Source organism: Cannabis sativa, chromosome X, assembly GCF_029168945.1.
Source record: "Cannabis sativa cultivar Pink pepper isolate KNU-18-1 chromosome X, ASM2916894v1, whole genome shotgun sequence".
Lineage (NCBI taxonomy): Eukaryota > Viridiplantae > Streptophyta > Magnoliopsida > Rosales > Cannabaceae > Cannabis > Cannabis sativa.
Genome location: NC_083610.1, coordinates 61,512,277 through 61,517,985, shown reverse-complemented (window position 1 = coordinate 61,517,985; position 5,709 = coordinate 61,512,277).

Here is a 5,709-nt window from a genome sequence, read left to right as displayed (position 1 = left end):
TAACTATGATGGCTTCGGGGCTTGGAGTCAGACCCATCTGATGGCCGGCGCAATGCTCCCGCTCCAGGACTATTTTGTTGATTTTCTTGTTTTTGTCGGCCTTGCGCCATACCAACTTATTCCTCGAAGCATACACTTTGCTCTCGGGCTTATTTATTTTTTATGCCGCACGCGGTCAGGGGTCTCCGGCCCCGAGGCGGAAATTTTGTATTTTTACGAACTTGTATCCGTCCCCAAGAAAGGGGACAAACTTAAGGACGGCTTTTATGGGTTCGGATCCACCACGCTAACGAAGGGGGTGGTTCCGTATAATAGGCACTCATGTTAAGGAGTACCGCCACCGATTTTTCTTCTCCTCCGGCTTAGGGCCGTGGACCATCCGGAGGCCGCTCCTGAGTGGGTGCGGATCCCACCTTACCGGCGGACGCTCACCACCCGGGCGTTCCTTCGAAGGGCCCAAGCCTTCGCCTCTTACGACCATGCCGATCTTGACGTCGGGGCTTGGTCACCACGGAGAAGCTGCTAAAAGGCCAAACTTATCCTTTCTCACCAATCCGTGGATGACTCCAACCTTTCCAAGGTTATACGCCCTAACGTGAGGGCGCCGGTCGCGGAGAAGGCCTTCGGGATGAGCTTATTGCTACGCAGAGAAGAAGTACCAAGATTATCTCTACCGGAAGGCCCGGAGAAGGCGTATTCCGGGCTGCAAAGCCGCCTACGGGAGAGGGCTCCGTGTGGGGAGCCCGGTGGTGCGGAGGAGCCAAGCCATCGGCGGGAAGTCCGAGGCAAAATATTTTGACAAGATTCTTCAAGAAGAGATTGGAGGTCCTTCCGTCGGGGGACCTCTTCGTCTTGAAGGTTCTTCCGAGAACCAGACTTCCCGGCCTCAGCCTTCGCCTCCCGAACCAAACTCGGGCGCTCCCGGTTGCACTTTCGGTGCTGGTGGTAAGTCTCCTTTGATAATTCAATATGTCCCTTCGCTTGATGAATATGAGTCGTAGGCCCATAGGGTTCGACGAGCGTCTCCGTAGGTTTAAGATGCCCGTCGACCCGGTGGGGGGATCATTTGAAGGAGTTTTATTTTACAAACTTAGGAGATTACCTAGGTCGGTCCGGATGGAGCCCGGCCCTCCGGAACCTATTCCCTTAGGTCCGTCGGCTTACATAGCGTCCGGTTTTCGGCCCTCGGACGGTTACCTTGGAGATGATGCCGCCGGCATTAAAGTTCGGGGACTTTGCTAGGGCCGAACTAGGGAGTCCGGGTAGGAGTAGTTTATTTACAGCGCCTTTTTGCAAGTAGTTACTCACGGACTTTTAACACTTGCTTGTTTTAATGGAACGAGTACCTCCATGGATGCCATCCTGGAACGGCCGGGGGGTCCATACTCCGGTGGCTCCTCCGGCTTTCACCCCTCTCCCCGGCCCCTTCCTTGAAGGTTTCTTCCGGCGCTCCTCCCGAAACCATCGACTTGGTGGATGACGAGGAGGTGCTTCGGGGAGAAGGCCGGGGAAAGGATGGGACTTCTCGGAGGAAGCCGCCGAGGTCTTCGAGACCCTCAAGCTCTCCTGGTAGCGAGAGGAGGACAAGGAGGAGTCGAAGTGGCTCGCGATCCGCAAGCGCAAGGGCAAGATGATTGCCCAAGACGAGCCGAAGAGGCCTCGGAGGGCCGACACTCCGCTCATGGCCTAGACGGCGGGGTGTCCCCGATGGAGGAAAATCCTCGCTCCTCCTCGCATTGAGCTCACCCCAATTCCGGGGGATGAGGCCGGGCAGAGCCGCGCATAGCGAAACACAACTACGCTATGGACGAGTACTCCGGGGATATGCCGATGTGGAGGCCCTTAGGAGGATCCCGCGGGGCGGAGGTTGAGGCGAGCATTAACCACCCGAATATCATGATCCGTGGAACCTCAATGCGGATCCTTTGGCGTACCGGTTCCGTCCCCTCCTTGGGCCCACTCGCTCCTTTTCTTTGCGGGAAATGACTGGTGAGTTCGCCTCTCAGCTTACACGCTGTGCTCCCAAGCGGTTTGCCACTTGTGCTTCCCTGAACTCTATCTTCCAAGTCCAGGACCTCAGCCATTCCCTCACAGTGGTAAGTACTTTGCAATTTCTTACGTTTCCTTTTGGTGTTTGTATTTTGTTTTCTTCCTTTGAGGAATTTTTCCTTACATCCCATTATGGCTCGCCTTGCGGTGCTGAAGGCGGGTCGCCTCTCCAAGAACATTATAAGCCATGGCTTCGCTCTGTCCGATTTTGGGGACATGAACGACGTCGAAGGTCCTTGACCTTACGCGGAGGGCCGATCTACCGAGTGAGGCCGCCGAACGCCGGAGAGGCTGCGGCCAAGGCTAAGGAAGAGCAGGGCCAAGGCCGGGGAGGAGGAGGCCATCGGAGGGAGGCTCGGGCGGAGGACATGATCCGTAGCCGAGGCCCGGCGGGAGAGGCGGGATGGAGGCCCATCATCGGAGGAGTTGAGGGCTCGGAACCGAGGCTGCCGAGAAGGCCGGGCGGGACCTTCCGTGAGGCCGGGGGAGGCTTTGGACGAAATGGCCGCCAAGGTGAAGTCTCTAGAGGAGACTCACCGGTCGGATATTGAATCCAAGGCCGCTGCGGCTGCGGAGTTGAAGGAGCCGGGACTATAAGGATCGTTAGGGAAGGCCCGAGAGGCCGAGCTCCTTTCTCCCGTCTCCTGTGCCGGTGCCCGAAGCGCTTTGATGATGGTGTCTACATGGCTTGGGCCACCAACGATCGAGCATCAAGCTTTCTTTCCCAAACCCGAGGACATGATTGCCAAATTTCGGGAGAAGAAGAAGAGACTTGATCTTGAGCTTGAGGCACGGATCGGACCTCGTCTCCGCCACGGGCCGACCGAGCTGCCCTATTATCGACCCGCATTATACCCGTTCTTTTCATAACTCTTTTTTTTTCTTTGTACATATTTGCACGCTTTGCCTTAGAGCAGGTTTACTTATGTGCGGCCTTTATTTAAAGGGGAGACAATTTAAGGCCTGTCCGCGGGCCATTTATATGTGTATGACCTAACCTTCGGGTTAGGATATTTTATTATATATATATTTTTTTTTATATATATATGTGCGATCTTTTCTCCACACTTTATATATTTCAACCTGTCCTTTGGCTCAGGATTTCATACTTACGCCTTTTATTTCTTGCGCATGTTTATGACCCTCGCCCTTTGGGGTCGGGATATTTTACTTAGCTTAACTCCGCCCTTTGGGGTCGGGATGTTTTACTTAGCTTTCGACCCGCCCTTTGGGGTCGGGATATTTTACTTAGCTTAACCTCGCCCTTTGGGTCGGGATGTTTTACTTAGCTTGACTCGCCCTTTGGGTCAGGATGTTTTACTTAGCTTGTTTTTGTTTGTCCGTGCGGTATACCCTAGTACCCCCCTGAGTGGCATAGAAACTTCGTTTTTAAGGCACTCAGTTTTATTTTAATATAGAGGAGGCATACATTTGGACGGTACAAACCCTTTAAACAAAAGCTAAGTTTAATTCGCTACTGGTAGTATTTTCTGAGGTGATCGGCATTCCAGGGCTCTTGGGACGGTAGTTCCGTCCATTCTTTTCGGTTGTAAGTGCCGTAGCCGATTTCGTCCTCGATTTCATATGGTCCTTCCCAATTTGGTCCAAGTACCCCCACTCCGGGTTCTTGGGTGGCCGGGAAGACCCTTCTTAGAGACCATGTCACCGATAAATAGCGAATTTTCTCGTTTTTAACCTTGGAGTTAAAATACTTGGGTCACCTTCTTTGATAAATGGCCATCCGTATTTGGGACTCATCCCGAGTTCTTCGACTTGATCCGAGCTTCTTGGAGCAGGCTCGATTGGTGGCCGGATTACAAGTCGATCTCCCGTGGGATGGGAATAATGTTTCCACCGGGACCATGGCTTCACAACCGTATGCCATTGAGAACGGCGAGTGACTAGGTTGTGGTTCGGGGGTCGTCCGTAGGCCCACAATACCCTTGGCAATTCTTCGGGCCAATTATTTTTACAAGCCGGCGGCTTCTTTTTCAAGGTGACCTTTAGGATTTTATTCGCCTCCGCCCTTTGGCCTTTAGTTTGTTTAGAGGCCGGCTACCGCGGAGAAGCTTTTCACTACTCCGTGTCCTGGTTGCGTGTCGATGAAATTCCTCGCAATCAAATTGCTTTCCATTGTCTGAGACTATTTTGTGAGGTAAGCCGTATCGACACACTATGTTTTTGACAACAAAGTCCAACGCCTTCTTAGCGGTTATTGTCTTCATAGGCTCGGCCTGTCCATTTGGTGAAGTAGTCATCGCTACTATTGCATACTTTACTCCTCCTTTTCCCGTAGTAGAGACCCGATGAGATCTATGCCCCGGACCGCGAAGGGCCGGGGCTTTGTCATCGCCGTGATCTCATTTGGAGGAGCTCTCGGTATGTTCGCGTACCTGTGGCACGAGTCACACTTTTGGACATAGTCTATACAATCTTTTTTCATTGTTGGCCGAAGTATCCCTGCCTCAATATTTTCTTTGAGAGGCCGGGTCCTCCCGTATGATCTCCACGGAGACCCTTCGTGGACCTCCAAGATGATTTGTCTAGCTTCGGGGTCCGATACACACCTTAAATAAGGCATGCCGAGTCCTCTCCGGTAGAGAATTTGGTCCATCATTACATAACGATGAGCCCGAATCTTGAATCTTTCGAGACGATTGCCCTCTCTTGGGGCAACTCACTCCGTGGTTATGTATTTTATGATGGGGACCATCCAGTGGGTTCTTGCCCAACCGTTTGTGTGGTCTCTTTTATTTTGATGCTTGGCTCGCCAAGCGTTCCACGGTACTACCCCTAGGGCTTCTTCGATTTCACTATCCGAGGCTAACTTAGCCGGACGATCCCGCATGAGCGTTCTTTTCTCGGGGATTCTTTCTATTTTGTAGTCCGTGAACTCGTGGAGCGGTTCCGGACTATTGTTACGTACGCGGCCATTCTGTCGCCGCGGGTTTGGTATTCTCCGGAAACTTGGTTTACGACCGGTGGGAATCCTTTGTAGATTTCCACCCTCTCGGCTCCTACGCCTTTAGCCAATCTTAGCCCGCTTTATTAGAGCCTCATATTCGGCTTCATTGTTCGAAGCCGTGAAGTTGAATCGGAGTGCCGCTGGAGCCGCAACCCGGTGGGTGATATCATAGCTACTCCGCTCCCGAACCGTTTTCGTTTGAAGCTCCATCTACGAATACTCTCAGTGGGGATGGGTGGCTCACGGAGTATTGGCTGTTGCCTCGGCTTCATTACATTCGGTGATGAAGTCTGCCAAGGCTTGGCCTTTTACAGAAATCCGGGGCACGTAATGCAAGTCAAACTGACTCAATTCCATTGCCCATTTGAGGAGTCTTCCGGAGGCTTCAGGTTTCTGGAGGACTTGTCGGAGTGGATGATTGGTCAAAACTCTGATTGGATGGGCTTGGAAGTATGGTCTCAGCTTCCGTGATGCCATCAGGAGGCGAGTATCACCGATTTTCGATGACCGGATACCTCGTCTCGGCTCCTATCATGCGTTTACTAACATAGTACACGGGATGCTGGACCTTTTCTTCCTCCCGGACCAATGCAGCACTGACCGCATGTTCGGAGACCGCCAAGTAAAGGAACAAGTCTTCTCCAAGGACGGGCTTTGATAGGATAGGAGGTTTTGCCATATGGTCTTTTAACCTT